Source organism: Ailuropoda melanoleuca, chromosome 6 (genome assembly GCF_002007445.2).
Source record: "Ailuropoda melanoleuca isolate Jingjing chromosome 6, ASM200744v2, whole genome shotgun sequence".
NCBI lineage: Eukaryota > Metazoa > Chordata > Mammalia > Carnivora > Ursidae > Ailuropoda > Ailuropoda melanoleuca.
Window position 1 is genome coordinate 123,729,418 of NC_048223.1, and position 16,448 is coordinate 123,745,865.

The 16,448-nt window shown below is 52.5% G+C and overlaps 1 protein-coding gene across 2 annotated transcripts in view; it reads left to right on the forward strand.

Moving 5' to 3' along the window:
* ST3GAL1 (ST3 beta-galactoside alpha-2,3-sialyltransferase 1) overlaps positions 1-16,448 on the forward strand; it is a 95,893-nt gene that overhangs the window by 9,054 nt on the left and 70,391 nt on the right. Inside the window, exon 1 of one of the 2 annotated variants that reach the window (XM_034663409.1) lies at positions 516-634. The exons of the other annotated variant lie outside the window; for it this stretch is intronic. The gene's annotated coding sequence lies outside the window, so the exon portion shown is untranslated. Of the gene's footprint in view, positions 1-515; positions 635-16,448 lie in introns of those variants that run through there. 2 annotated transcript variants of the gene reach the window in all.

The window sequence follows — 16,448 nt, forward strand, 5'->3', positions numbered from 1 at the left end:
GTTGTACAACTTTGAAGAAGTTAATTATCTTTTCGAAGTCTTGTTTCCTGATCTGTACTTGGGCCACTGGGGTTGTTCTGAGCAGTAACAGTAAGGGAAGGGTCTGGAACAGGGCCTGACCCATAGTTTGGTAACGGTGGTGGTCTGTGGTATTGGCAGGGGGACTGGGTCAGCGTCGTTAAGACAGATGTGGATTGCGAGAATGTTGTTCTGGCGTCACCAGTGTGCACTCACGGTGGTTTTCATGTATACGGAGGTTGATCTGGAAATGATCTAGGCGATGTGCCTAGATATGTATACTCACACATACATAGGATGGGTATGCATGTATATGTGAGTATGTAGACACACATCTATAAATACAGATGTGTGTACATGGCTTGTATATGCATAAGTATATATGCACACACGTGTGCATGCACACACCCCCACACTCCCGACTTCCCAGTTCTGCGTGCTCAGAGGGCCTAGAGGCAATGCTATCTCAGGAGCCACGGACATACCTTTCTGACATGGGCATGCAATAGAAGGAATAATCATCGCCAGGAGCTGTGGTGAGCAGACACTTTAAGCTTTGTGGGCAGGGACAGTTTCATCTGAGGACCAGAGATGGACAGTCCCTCAGCCTCCTGAGGTAAATGACTACCCTCTCCTCCAGCACGAGGAGAAGTGTTGTCTTTTCTGGTGTCTTCCATAGATGAACTTGAGTAGGGGAGGAGAGATGTTCCCCTGTGTCTTGGTCTCTTTGTAATTTGGCCTGCTCTCCCAGGGATATGCCATTAAGAGGGAACACTTTCTACCTCACGGAAAAATGCAGGGTTATTAGAATATCAAGCAACCTTGTTTTCTTAAAAGGAAAGCCTTCTGTGTTCTCATTAAAGAAGTAAGTAAGGACTGGATTAGGAACAGCCTCATATGACCAGTGTCTGCCATCCCAAAGAAGGTCTGGAATGAGATTGTACTGGGGTGAGTGTCAGCAAACAACGCTGACACACAAGACAAAACTGGCCCGGTCATTTTTTATAAATAAAGTTTTATTGGTACCCAGCCACACTCCTTTGTTCAGATATGTCTGTGGTGCTGTCACAGCACAACAGCAGTGGTGATAGAGGCTGTGGGGCCTGAAAGCCAAAAACATTTACAATCTGGTCCTTCATAGAAAGAGCGTGCCGGCCCCTGGTCTAGAGATAAGCTGCCCACATGTAGCCACTCCATGTGTGGCCATGTAAATTTTAATTCATTGACATTAATCACAATTAAAAATTCAGCCCTCAGTCGCACTCACCACGTTACAGATGCTCCACAGCCGTGTGTGACTGGTGGCTACCATTTTGGACAGTGCACATTGGGAACGTTTCCATCCGTGAGGAAAGCTGGCTTGGGAAAACTGTGGTCACCCTGGCATGTCTCTCTTGGCTCTACCAATGTCTAACGCAGCTTGGATTATAATGGCAACCATCGTAGAAGGCGGCAAGTTGGTGCATATGCGTGTGTGTGTGGCTGTTCTCTATGATTATTGGTGAGGACATCTATCTATTTCTCTACCTACCTATCCATAAAGATGGAATTACTTCTAAAATGTCTCTGGACAGCCAGCCTATGGCTGATGTCAATGAGTCCCGGTAAAAACTAAGCCACTTGGACCTTGGAATTTATCAGTTTTATATATACAAATAGGTTGATACAAATATGAGCCTTTGCATGCATGGTCATAGGAAGGTCAGACACCATCTAGGGCCTCCTGTAAAGGGTACGAAGCAATGGCCGTAGTATTCCCCATGGGCTGAAGATGGGGCAAGAGAGATAAGAAATAGGAAAAGGAAGAAGGTGAGCTAAAGTTTTGGTGCCCGTGAGTCTTGCAAGAATGAGAATGATAGAGACTCTACAAAAGATGACAGGGAAGGGACCACGGGTTTACTTTCAAAGAACGTGTTAAGCAGAGTAATGATGATTGGGACCTTAGCCCATCTCAGAATCAGGCTGAGCACAGCCAGTTCTATATAACAGACCCATGGCGAGGAGCTTGGACTTGGCAATAGTTCCACCATCTTGGATGGGTCAGGACTGGGGGCAGAATAGGAGGTCCCACTTGTTGAATAAGGCAGTGTGCAGTGCAGAATTAGAAGGCCGGTCATGGAGCTGCACAGTACTTATGGATGGGTCCCAAGAAGGAACAGAGGAGAAACTCTAGGTGGCTTAGGGGCCTATAGGCAAAGGCCCCGGGTTGTGTCTTTAGAAGCTGGGCTTTCTTGACCTTGGGTTGCCCAAGAACCAGCAAGAACAAAGCAGAGATTCAGATGGCAGAAAAGAATTGAATTGATATATATCTGTACATCTCGATCTGAAATGGGCCCTGCCTCTCTTCTCTTGGTTGGTCTTTAAGCTTGTCATAGATTTAGGTGAGTGCTGGAAGCACTTGAAACAGGGGTTTCCATAGCGGACCTTCAAACAATGGAGCTTAATGCAGATATGAAGTAATTAGAAGTAACGATAAGAAACGGTATTGATTTTTAGTACATAGTATCGAGCACATCAGGGACAACAGAGATGGTGATGATGGTGATATTAACAGCGATGATATTGTCCATCCATTTCAAGCTTATTATATGCCACATGCACCATTCCGGTAATAGTAATTATTATTGTAATAGCTTCAAACTATTGTGCTAAGCACTATATTCACTTTTTCTTCGTACATGAACCCAGAGTATGCTTTTCAATTACATTTTTTTTCAATTGCCCAATTTTGATATAATGGCAAATTTACAGATAAGTTGCAAGAAGAGCCAAAAAATTCCTAGATACCCTTCTTTAAGTGTTAACATTTTACTGTATTCGCTCTATCCTCTCGTCTCTCCACTTTTTCCTGAAATCCGAAGATTCTTACGACTACAATACAACTAAGTTAGAAACTTAGCATCGGTTTGCTACCATTAACTGATCCTTGGACCTTATTCTGATTTCACCAAGGGCCCCCCGTGAAATCCTTCCCAGCAGAAGAAAATCCATTTGGCACGTGGGCTTCTTAGAGAAGTTCCTGAGTCTCATACTTCGTCACGTTCGTGTTTTTGACATATTTAAGCCAATTATTTTTCAGAGGGTCCCTCCGTTGGCGTTTGTCTGATGCTCTGTCATGATTAGATTTAGATGTCACGCTTTTGCCGGGCGTCCCGCAGAATTCACGGGGTGTCCTCAGTGCGTCGTAGTTGGAAGGCCGGTGCGGGTCTGTCCCGTTACTGTGATGTTGGCTTTATCTCTTGGTTAATGATGGAAACAGCACTTTGTCAAGGATCCCCGGCTCCTTTCAGTGGCGAATGGTATCTAGAAATACCATCTGGTCATGAGGTATGTCCGTGGCTCCTGAGATAGCATTGCCTCTAGGCCCTCTGAGCACGCAGAACTGGGAAGTCGGGAGTGTGGGGGTGTGTGCGCTCACGTGTGTGCATATATACTTATGCATATACAAGCCATGTACACACATCTGTATTTATAGATGTGTGTATACATACTCACATATACATGCATATCCATCATATGTATGTGTGAGTATACATATCTAGGCACATCGCCTAGATCATTTCCAGATCAACCTCCGTATACATGAAAACCACCGTGAGTGCACACTGGTGCACACTGGTGACGCCAGAACCAACATTCTCGCAATCCACATCTTAACGACGCTGACCCAGTCCCCCTGCCAATACCACAGACCACCACCGTTACCAAACTATGCGTCAGGCCCTGTTCCAGACCCTTCCCTTACTGTTCCCTTACTGTTACTGCTCAGAACAACCCAGTGGCCCAGTGGCCCAGTGGCCCAAGTACAGATCAGGAAACAAGACTTCGAAAAGATAATTAACTTCTTCAAAGTTGTACAACTAGCAGAGGTGGCACGCGTACGCTGAGTCTCTCCGCCTGCCGGCGCTTGATCCAATGGCCTGCGGAGACACCGCTGCCCCAGAAGAAAACCCGAGTGGAAGGTGAGGGAAGTGTTTGTCCCCATGGACCCCAGACCCCTGAGGCTCCTAGCAGCAGGAAGGCGACGGCATGTTGCTGGACGCCCATGTCCTTCACTCCCCGCAGGTGTTTACGGTCTGCGTCTCTGATGGAGTCACGAAGCACGTCACACAGGGTGTGCAGAGACGCAGGCGCTCCGGAACGTGCATCCGTGTGGCACTGCGTGTGCGTGTGAGCATTTTCCTGGGGGAAGGGTGCGGTGCCTGGCTGCCACCCTGCGCTTGCGAAGCCCTCGATGGTTGAGGGCGTGAATGCAGAAGTGGGCCTCTCTGGGGGGAGGGCGTTTCCTCTCTTGCAGTGGGGGTATCCCCAGCTGAGCCGCTTACAGCCCAGAGGCTTTAACTGAAAACACTTTTGTCTCCCTGGCTCGCAGCAGAGCCTTGGTAGGAAGTGAACTTGATCAATGCTAGTTCCGTTCATGCATCGACAACTAGTTCTGAGCTCTTTCTCTGTGCCAGGCACTGTCCTGGGCAGACAGAGACCCAGGGAGCTCACGTGCTAGCCCAGGGTGGGGGAAGGATAAGAGATGGCCAGTAAACAGGAACGTTAAGCGTACATTGGCAGGGTGCGGGGGTGGGCGGGGACTGGGTGCGGTGGGGTGGAGAGCACAGTGGGGCGTGCTGGTCCAGGAGGGGCACTTGGAGGAGCCGGGTGTGGGATCCAGTCACACTGCCCAGAGGACCAGAGGAGAGAGCACAACAGGGAAGACGAGGACCCCAGGCTGCTGATGAGAGGACAGATGGGGGGACTCACTACTCTCCCCGAGGGGCTGCGGCCTTTGCCCTAGAAAGCCAGGCCTGTCTGCTCCAGTGCATTTTTTCAGGCCTGAGGAGTCACACACATGGGCACTCTTCCTCAGAACTCAAGGGTTTCCTCCAAAAAAATTAAACGTTATCAGCTGTCCCAGAGGCGAACCAGAGGCCAAGGCACTCCGGGTAGATAAGAGGTGGTCTCAGTGGTCGTAGATATGGAAATGGGCAGCAGTGAGATGCGGGTGGGATTTCTGTTGCTGATAACCTTAAAGAGAAGAGGCAACAGTTGCGGGCACAGGGGTCTGTGGCCCTGGAAGAGAGAGACCTGGGGGCCAGCTTCGAGGAGTTGAAGGGCTGGCAGGTGCAAAAGGGGGGCACTTATACTGGATGATTTGAAGGAGGGAATCCATGCGGAGTGAGTGGAATGAGCAGAGAGGTTTCAGTTCAGACCATGGTTTTCCTTCCTTCCTTCTCATCCATTCGTTTGTCTGGTCATTCAGGCAACAGACACTCCTGGGTCCCGGGCACTGTGCCGAGGACCGGGGATAAACAAGATTGAGACGAGACCTCTGTCCTCGAGGTAGTAGTAATTCAGTGGGAGAAACAGATTACAGGTCGGTGGGAGGCACAGATGCAGTTCTGAGTTTGGGGAGGCCTGAGGCTAATACAATTTGGGAGTTCTCTTTAAGAAATAATGATGCCAAGTTAGGGATTTAAAATGAGACAGGCCCTAGGGGTACCTGGGTGGCTCAGTGGTTGAGCATCTGCCTTTGGCTTGGGTCATGATACCAGGGTCCCTCTCCCTCTGCCTGCCACTCTACCTGCTTGTGTGCTCTCTCTCTCTGTCAAATAAATAAAATCTTAAAAAAAAAAAAAAGAAAAAGAAACACAAGCCCTAGTGAAGTGGGGTGCGGCCAAGGGGCTGGAGCTTAAGCTTCCCTGGCATGGGCCAGGCCTCCTGCGGGGTGGGGGAGAATGCTTTCTCTCCGGGGGTACCTGGAGCCACAGAGGTGACTGGGCACCAGGGGTTCTTTACAGAAGGTGGCTGAGGATGGAGACTCAGCGGGAAGGCTGACAGTGGGGGCTCTAGTAGGGTGGACTTACCTTCTGGGTCCTCTGAGCCCTTGTTCTTGGGCTAACCACTTAGAGCTAAAGACTTTGGTTCTTCTTAGTGCTGTTGGGATTTTCAAAGGCACTTTCCAGGCCATTCTACAAGGGATCTACCCTATGATCCCACTTCCGGGACTGTGTTCTGAGAAATCACCCGAACTCTGGGAGTGGAGGCACTGGCAGAGTGTTTGCCAACACTTACAGAGTTCTGCCTGTGGGTCACGTGCTCTTCTAAGGGCCCCCAGCACTGACACATTTAACCCCTCCCAGCCACCCTGGGAGACGGCTGCTGTCCTTGTCCTTGTTTCACCAGTGATGGAACTGAGGCACAGAGTGGTTACGTAACTAGCCACCGATGCACCATTGTCAGTAAGTGGAGGAGCTGGGCTTTCAAGCCATGGGGTCTGCCTCTGGAGCCCAGGCCCCTCGCTGTACCGCCTGTCCATGATCCTTGCTGCCTGATTCTTTTAGAGCAATGCTTCGGAGACAGCCCCAGTGGCCAGGGTTAGAAGGGCCAAAGTACATCCGCAGAACGGGAGAATGTGTGATTGTTCTGCACAAGGAGCTTTCCTGGCACATCGCGTGCTTGCTAGCAGGTGCGGGGGTGGGCACATGGAAAACCAGAGGAAATGGTAACTGCGTGTTCACAGTGCTTGAACCCCCGCTCAGCCCTGCCCCCCCCTTCCCAGACAGTTCCCCAGGCTCATGTGTCCACACATCGTCCGCAGGCGGTTTCTGAGAGTCCGACACTGGAGAGCCAGCAGTGGGGAACGGAGACCTGGTTTCTGCGCTCATGCCGCTAACAGCACAGGCTTCTGTCTGCTCCCTCTGCTCACACTTTCTCCCACCCCGTTGCAGGGCCATATCTTCCAGCAGCCGCCCTCCTGGGTTCCTCACTAGTCCCAGTGCCCTCGGAGCCAGTGCCTCCCCGCACCTGTTGTCTCATTTGTAGAACGGAGCGGGGGACCCACAGACCCTCTGGACTTCAGAGCACAGACCTTCACCGTGGTCCCAGGAGGCGTTGCAGGCATGTGCCACATCATTAGCATCTTCTAGAAAGGTCAGGCACCCATGCCTGAGATCAGGGCAGTTGGCAATGGTGCATTCCCTCCCTGGGGGCTCAAAGATCCAGCCCTGGTTGACAACCGGGCTGGAAGGGGGGGAAACAACAAGCAACAAGCTCACTCTGACTCCTCTTACCAGCCGCGGGTCCCTAACCCGCTGAGCCTCGCTCCCCTGGGAACATGGGGCCAGTCCCACCCGTCAGGGGAGGGGGACCCCACAGGGATGTACAAGCTCTGAGGGTTCATCAGAATAGGTCTCAGTGTGAGACGGGCCTGGAGGCCCCCCATCTGTGCCACCCAGATTCCCATCTGTAAGGGAGACGGTTCCAGCCCCCACCCTCGAGGGCCTGTCAGGGTGAGAGGCTGCGTACAAAGCCAAGCCCCGTGGTCAGTGTGACACGTCACCCGTGTTATGATTTCTAGCTGAGCCACATGGCGGGCCGTGGGCAAGCTGTCGCACAGCTCCCCTCCCCGCCGGCTAGGGGCAGGTGTCTGGCTGCAACCAAGACATTTCTTCCATGGGAGGACGGACCTTCTGGAATAACCACTGCGGCCAGGCCGGGAGGCCTTGATGACACGCATGCCACAAGAAGGGGGTGGGCACCAGACCACCAGAGGCATGGAAATTTCCTTTGCTCTGGAGGCCAAGCCCACAGATTGAGTCAGCCTCGAACGACTAATTTTTATTCCAATCATGCCTGGATGATAAGCATTTGGACATTTACCAATAACCTTTGTTCCCAAAGGGCGTCCAGTCATGTCCTTCCTCTTTTCAGTGTCCATGTCCCTCTTGGCCCCAGAACAGAGTCCAAATTCCACAGCAGGTCGGATGAGGCTCACTGTGACCTGGGTCCCGCCCGGGCCCCGACCTGATCGCCACTCTCCTGCGAACCACGGAGTAATTTTAAGAGTAGTAGGAAGAGTGTAAACTGTTCAGACAGAAGGCCTGAGTTCAGATCACACTTCTGTGGCCTACTGTACTGTGTTGGGCAAGCCACAGCACCTGCCTTGATTTGTGTTTTATCATCGGCAAAACGGACCCAAGAGATGACACTAGTTCTGTCCTCATAGGGGTCTTGTGAGGATCAAATGTGTTGATATATGTAAAGATGCTTAGGACCCTTCCGGACACAACAGCAGTCCTGACTGCCAGTGCTGTGTGTCCAGTACTGTTCTGGGTTGGACTTAGCCCTCGGACTGCACTCCCTTGGGCCCTGCTCGTGGTGAGCCCCTGGGACCCCAGATCCGAGCCAGGGAGGGGACTGGGGTCCTGCCTTTACTGGGGTTGAGGGGTGGGGTGCCAGGTTTTTGCAGGCTTACTCTTCATTGGTGAATTTAGAACATGTAAGCAGCAATGAGGGCATGGGGAGGGAAAAGTGGGGTCACTTCGCACTATCACCCCAGGCTTTCTAAAAGGGGAATCCCATTGGTGGGGCGGTGTGCCGTTCATCTCCTTGTGTCGCTCGCTGGTAGTGGGTGTCTTTGAGATGAGATGGGTGTCTTTATTTTTATTTATTTATTTATTTGTTATTTAAATTTTGCGTAGTTAACATACAGGGCGGTATTAGTTTCTGGAGTAGAATTCAGTGACTCCTCACTTACCTACAGCACCGGTGCTCATCACAAGTGCCCTCTTTAATCCCCATCACCCATGTAGCCAGAGAGAGACAGAGAGAGAGAGAGAGAGAGAGAGAGAGAGAGAGAGAGAGATGTCTTCAAAGTGGATGTTTTGGCAATCGAAAGTTTAATGTCAGGCAGTTACTTTCATCATAATCAAAAAAGCGAATTGTCGGGCACTTAACTACAGATACTTTGTACGGATGTGGCTTTGGCTGGGGCTATAGATGTAGCCTATACACCTGTGTTCATCGTAAATCACTTTCCTTCTAAATGAAGTAACTTTCACGTCTCCAGGATTTGGAACGTGAGGTTTGCCTGTGCTCGTCCCTCCACCTATAACACCCTGCCCTTTGTACCTTCTTGTTGAAATCATCCCTCTAAAACACTCAGCTTAAGTTTTCTTGTGGGAATCCCTTTCCCCCTCAACTTGTCCCCCAGCCTCCCCCTCCCCCGGTCCCCCAGAGCATCCCCGTGTGTGTCTTGACCACAGTGCCCATCACGAGGTACCTGTGTGTGTTTTCCCTGTTAGACTGGCAGCTCCTTGGGGAGCAGGAGTGGGATTCACTCCTCACGGGGACTTACTGAAAACCCACCTGTGCCCATAGTCAGTGTGACACGTCACCCGTGTTGTTATTCCTAGCCGAGCCACACTGGCTGGCTGTGGGCGAGCGCTGCATGGGCAGAGCCAAGAATGGATGTATGAAGGCAGGGACAGTTGACCACCTGTCTTGGCCACACAGCACCAGCCCCAGCTGCTGGGCTGATAAACACGATATCCAGCTAGCTGACCGCTCTGTTGGGCTAGACACAGGCTTGGGCCCCCTTGGGGGATTTTTCCTCTCTTCTTCAGTTCCCTGGGGCATCAGCCAGCCTTCCACACTTCTTGGGACTTCTGCCTCCAGCTTCTAGAGAACTGGAAATGCGGGGGGATCCCATGTCTGGGAGCTCGTGGTCCTTTCACTTTGGGACTAGCCACTTCCTGCGCTGCTCTCCACTCCGCCTCTATGCTCGCTGCGAGAGCTGTTGTTTATGACGTGCGTGCCTCGGGTGAAGTTACGCACGCACACCTACCAGGAGAGCCAGCTGCCCTTTCTGATCGGGAGAATGGGGAGGAGGAAGACGGGCGTGGATGGGAACCAAAGCCAGCCTGTCTGAAATGCATTTGGTAAGCACTGTCTTGCTTACGACGTCCCAGGGCCGTGTCACCATGTTGCTCAATGGCCTTCGTGTAAACACTTCCTCACAGATGCTAAAAATACCCTCTACATGGGGGGATTGGCCAGCACAAAACAAGTAGGAAGGGAAGGCTTTGGGGCAGGAGCTGTGGATATGTTTTCTCTTGGTTAAATAGAATGGGATTGACTCCGCACGGCACCTGGGGAATCAGGGACACGCGGATGGACAGTTAACTAGAGCCTCCTTGAGGGCAGGGGCCGTGTCCTTCCCCATTTGCGTCCCCAGTACCTGGATGGAGCTGGGGTCTCTCAGGGAGTGCTTCTGGATTGTTGCGTTATGTGGCTGTGTGATGTTTCATCAGGTGGAAGTACCGGATGACTTAACCATTTCTGCGACTGCGTATTTCTCTATAATATAGGCATATTATATATATATCATCGTCATCATAAACAGCACTCCGTTGAACATCTTTATGCTTTTAGCATCTTCCTTCATTTGGTCTCTGTTCGTTCTTGAGATAAGTTCCCAGGAGAGAGATCCTGACAATGTTCTTCCTGCCCGTGACCGGTTGTGACTTTGCGATAGAGCGAAGACAGGAAGGCAGACTGGAAGGCCATCCCCGCTGGGACTTGGGGAGAGATGGGGCCAAGGCCTGGGGGCAGCAGCGGTGGGGTCTGACATTGGGAAGGGGGTCTGCTTTCAGCTGGGCCCTGCGTCCAGGTCTGGGAGCAATGGGGGAGGGATAGAGACGCCGATGAAGGGACAGGAAGTTGGGACAGAGACACCTGTTCCTGTTAGGAGAGGGAGCCTGTCCTCAGGGCCTTCCTTTCTTGGGAGCAGCGTGTGCCATGATGGGAGAAGGAAGGTGCTCTTGGCCGAGTGCAGGTGGGCCTGGAGCCCGAGGTGCCCCCCGTGTTCCTCTGTAAAACTGGGATGTTGGTAATTCACAGGGAAAAATGTGCTCCTGCAGCACGTATGGGGATGCTGCCGTTCTGGATGTTGGCAACATCTGCCAACCCTTTGCTTGGTTCCTGGACACTACAGACTTCAGGAATTCTGCAGAACTCCGGGGTTTGAAAGTTCCATGGGTCTCCTTGGAACTCAGAGTGCCAGTGGACCGTGAGGGGCACAGGATGCCCACATTCCGTGGAAGCTTGGGGGCTCCCAGCATTCCAGCATCCAGCGGGAAGCCGGAGAGCTGTGGCTCGGAAGTCATCCCTCCACAATAAAAATAGTTAAGAACGGCAAATTAATTGACAGCGTTTGTGCCGGCTCCTACCCAGCTCTTAATTAGTTCCTTGGTGGTTTGAATGAATGGATACGAGGATGGGTGAGGGAGCAAAGAGAAGATGTCCTTTCTAAGCTGTGCTTTTCAGCCAGACACACACACACACACACACACACACACACACACACACACACACGGTGGGGAGAGGCATATTGGCTGTCACGGCACCTGGGGAATCTTTGGGAATTTTGCAGGTAGGGGCCTGGGACGCTCTACCCCCTCTAATAGGATAGTCCTGCCTAGGCAGAAGGGGTCCAGTCCAAACCACCAAGGGCGCCCTCCCCAAGACCCTGCGGGACAGGGCGTGGAGCCGTGTCTCCTGGTGTCCTGCAGTGGTTCTCAAGCTGCTTGTGTTCAGGACTGAAACATTCCGGACGGCCCCAAACAGCTTTTCTTTACGTGGCTTCTCTCTCGTAACATGTGTCATGTTCGCTATGAACATTGAGAAGTGCTTTTCAGATGTACACCTTCCTTGAAAAATAACAATAATAAATGACTCACGTGGTAACAGGCAGATGATGAAAAATGACTACTTGCCAAAACAGAACCTCAGCAAGAAGCCTGGTATTGTTTTACAGATCTTTCCAGTGTCTGGCTTAAATGAAAAGCACTGGGTTCTCCTGTCTGCTGGGGCATTCGATCTGTGCCGGAATCCCTTGTCACTTGCCTCTGGGAAACTCCCCTGTGCATTTGTAAGACGAGGGAAAGGAAATGATGTCTTAGTAGTAGTATGAAAATAGTTTGCATCGTGAACTCCCCGGAAGGCCTTCAGTGACCCTGGGGGTCCCGGGGACATAATTTTAGAAGTGTAGGTGCGATGGGTTGAGAATATGGCTTTTCAAGCAGGCTGCCTAGGGTAGAAGGGGGCTCACATCCCAGGCCCACCTGCCATCAGTTGAGTGGCCTTAGACAAGACGCTTAACTTTTCTGTGCCTCACTTCCATCCTCTATAAAATGGGATAATAGGACCCACTGCGTAGGGTTACTATGGGCATTAAATGAGTGGATGTGTGTAGCACTTAGAACAGTGCCAGGCACATATGAAATGCTGTGTGTGCTATCTGTGCACACGTATACAGATGTATGTGTGTATACTCTATGCAGATAGGCATACGTTTGTGTGTCTATGAACTATCTATACATACACTATACATGGACTGATGCCAATAAAATACTTTTTTACGTTACTACAGCAAAAGTCACCCACTTCACTTCATTTCTAAGAAACTGAATTTTCAATACAGCCATTCCTTAGGGCAGCATTTCTGTCCCCTTGCCAGGCAGGGGACCCTTTGGACACAGCCAAGGTTGTGTGCAGGGAGTGCCTCATGGAGCAGAACCGACCCAGATGAGAGGTCAGCCATGTAGACCCCAGGGGCCAGCAGACTGCTCCCCTCCTCTTCGCTTCCCTAGAAACCAGATCAAGGGCTTGGTGACAACTTTTGACTGTGCTCCGTATTTTCTCTTCCCCTGTTTGCTGGTGTGACTGTCTTCATTTAGCCGCCCGATTGAGAACATCTGGCCACTGGGCAGGGCCGAAATCAAAGACAGAGCCCACAGCGCCTGGGCCCAGGGATTTCCTGAAACTCCAGCTGCACCTGATGGGCAGCTCTGTGCTCGGTCAGGGGCGCAGCTCACGCTGGGAGCCTTGTCCTGAAATACTTTTGTCTGGAAGCTTGCAGTGTGAGCTTTACAAAGGCACATGCATCCTTAGCCTTTGAAAATACACAGAAGTTCAAAAAATAAAAAGATAAAAGGTTGGCTTGGATTATTCACCGTAGCATGGGACCCGCCTGAAGGAATCTGGGAGATCTCACGCTGAAATGCCAGCTCCTCTTCTGCCTGCTCAAGTCACACTGTGGCTCCCCACTCTGGCTTATTCCTTGATTCAATTAACAAGTATGGACCGAATGTCTCTTCGCGCCAGGCAGGCTTCAGACAGCAGGAAAGGCCTCGGTAACTCACAAGCAATCCCTTGTGAAATGTACATTTGGGTGGGGGGACTTCTGGTCAACTCCAAAGTTAGCAAATGGTGCCCAGCATTCGTAGGAGGGTGAGAAGTGCTGAGAGTCAGAGCTGCTAGTGGAGGGTGGCTGGCCACTCTCAGGAGGCTTGGAGGAGGTGAGAGCCTTGTCCACGGGGTTCCTGGGGGACAGCCATTGCCAAACCCTACGTGGGCAGGAGCGTACCTGGGGCATCTGAGCAGCAGACAGCCAGGGGCCCCTGCAGAGCAAGTGAGGGGCTAGCCGATGGTCAGGGAGGAAGGGGGAAGGGCTGTCGTGGTGGCCTTCTTGGCCTCTAGGTGACTGACATCTCTCAAGTGTGACGCTGTGCCTCTCAATGGACTGCAGTAACATCCTCTGGTGAATTCCCTAAGCTCCTCGAATCATAACATCACCCCCTCTGGGAAACCACGCCTGCACCCATCACTGGGCCTGGACCCCTCCACTGGGTGCCCATGCCATCCTGTGTAGGCTTCTTATGTCCTGTCCCCAACTTCAGATGCAAGTTAACCTGCCTGCCTGCCTACTCCCCATTTACTGGGTCTTTCAGTTTTCTACCCGCCAAGTGGGACAGCCCGCCGGTCCTGAGTTTCATGACCTCTTACCTTTGTTCGGGAGCACCACCCCCAACACCTGAGCTCCTAGGGCTCTCCGCAAATGCTGGCTTTCCCCTGGGACCCTTTTCGTCCTGTTCCCAAATGGACCCATCTCCTCCTTTCTCAGAACCCCGCTTGCATTCTCTGTGTGCCCCTCCCAGGCCCTCAGCTCATCCTGCCTGGCATTTGCCTGTCAGATTCCCCTGCTGGATGCTAAATTCTAGGGGCCAAGGATGAGGTGCACCTCTGAAACAGTGGGTTGAACTCCGTGTATGTCACCTGCACTAGGCTAGAGAGCTAAGAAGTCCTTCCCTGGCTGCTCTGTGCTGTCGGGGTGGGGACTGGCAGCTACAGGTTTGCCCCAGGGGCCTTGGTGCCTGGTTCCTGAGCATCAGCTCTCCTGCACCACCTGCGTGCCCCCTCCGCCAGCACTGTAGGCACGACCAGTGCAGTGTTTGCGCGGGCCGTGTGTCCTCCTGTGAGCCGTCCCTCTGCCGGGAGTGCCCACCCCTGTTTTTTCACCCAGCAAGTGTGTCCGCCCGGCCCTTAGCACCTCAACAGTAGGGCCACCTCCGTGGGTGACTGTCACTGATGCCCCATCTGCTTTCATGCGGGCCCCTGCCCCTGTCCTTATCCTGGTGGAATGTTCTCATCTCACCACAGCAGAGTGTGCCAGAGGGATTCAGGTGGCCTCACGTTTGCAGGGGCAGTGAACTTGATCTCTAAAGGGCCAGATTGTAAATATTTTCAGTTTTGTGGGCCTGATGGGTCTCCGGTTTGACTGTGCAATTCTCCCATTGTGGAGCAAAAGTGAATGGGTGTAGGTGTGTTCCAGTAAAACTGCATTTACAAAAACAGGAGGCGGGCCAGGTTTGACCGTGGGCTGTGATTCACTGACCCTTGGTCTCGACTTCTTCTGGGCTGTAGAGGGAAAGAGCTGGGTTAGCACTTGCAGGCACTGTCCGCTAATTCCTGTGGCCCCTCAGGGACAGGGGCTCTTGGGGGAGTAGTGTAGGTTGTGCTGCACTCAGCTTTGCGCCCTCGGGGACTAGCCCGGTGCCTGGCACAGGGCAGGCAGCTGGGATATGGGAATGGGTCGGTGAGCACGGGGATGACCTTTCCACAGCTACTGAGCCTTGTCTTCTGGGCTACACCTGACCCTTCCCTCTAGGCACCTAAGCTGGGCCCCCCGCCCCCACCCCTGGGGAATAGATTCAATCCCCTCCTCCAGCTGCACCATTTCTGGAATGAATTTAATGAACTCTGGGTGGAGATGGTCGCAGTCCCCTCGAGGTTCCCCTGGGAGAATTCAGCTCAGCCCTCTAGACTCTGACATCCTAGGAATGCCTCCCTTCTGGAAGCTAGGGGACAAACCCACAGATTTCAAAGCACCCAGCCTTGACCAGGGCCCACCTGGAAGGACCTGTCCAGGGAGCTGGGGTGTGGGTCGGGACAAGTAGATCTTTCTGTCCTAGTCCCACAGAAAGGAGGCACTGAGGTGTGAGACCCCTCCACCCCCAGCAGGAAAGCTGTTTACTTCCCGCGATTGTCCTGGGCTTTGGGTGGCCCTGGTTTGAGAGGCAGAACCCCATGTGGTCCACACACATTATCTCACTTAATTGCTAACCCAAGGCTTTATCTACATGCTCAAACCCTTTCTTTGACTTTTTTTTTTTTTTAAAGATTTTATTTATTTATTGGACAGAGATAGAGACAGCCAGCAAGAGAGGGAACACAAGCAGGGGGAGTGGGAGAAAGAAGCAGGCTCATAGCGGAGGAGCCTGATGTGGGGCTCGATCCCGTAACGCCGGGATCACGCCCTGAGCCGAAGGCAGATGCTTAACCGCTGTGCCACCCANGTCCTGGGGGGACCGCCTGGGTCTGTGTCCTGGCCGTGCCGCATACAGGCCGGGTGACCTTGGACGAGTTCTTCACTTCTTTGTGTTTCTGGTTTTCATCTGAAAAATTACAACTTGTTCAACCCTTGTTAAAGACAGATATTTTGTGAGTGGGCCACAATCCGTGCGGTGGGGAGAGTGCCAACCCCGCTGCCAGCCTTAGGGAGGTCCTGGGAGTCCCGGGAGAGCAGACTGTGCATTCGACACAGAGCAGGAGAGGTGACCAGCGGAGCTGACCTCCACCCCCCATGGCATGCCTCTTTGAAGTGCTTGGCCTAAATTCTCTGGCCTGTTGAAATGGGGCTTTGTTTCAGCATGGCCACACCTGCTTTCCAGAGGAGGACAGGGACACAGAGATGGGAAGACACTTGCGCAGTGCTTCCAGCAAAGATTTGGCAGAGCCAGAATCAGACTCAGGCAGCTTGGCCCTCGTCCACGTGCTTAACCACGAGGCTGTCATGCCTCTTGGCGTACAGGGGGAAACAGCCTTGCACCCAATCTGCCGCGTGCTGGGACAGAGGTGTGCCCCGGGGGATGGGGTCTGTTCATCCTTCCGCTAATGCAGGTCTAGACGCCCCATCTCTGCCCCTGTGGTGTTAGGAGGAGCCAAGAAGCCCTCAGAAAGGGCAGCCCTTCCCCCTGCCCTGCGCAGCCCCCCTCTAGTCTGGTCAGAGGCAGGAGGCACCCCGAGCAGGGGGGGGGGATGGGTGGGAGGCCACAGAGGAGGAGGAGTGGGGGCAGGGCACAGACCCATCTGTTTGGAATTAGACAGGCATTGAGCACAGTTGGCCAGAAACTGGCTCTATTAGGCCAGAAAGCAGTGTGGAAATATTCTGCCAAATGTCTAAGCAGAGCCAGCTCTCCTCCTGAGATTCCATCCTGGTCTCTCTGCTCTAACACCCTTTTGCCCGGCACCTTGTCTGT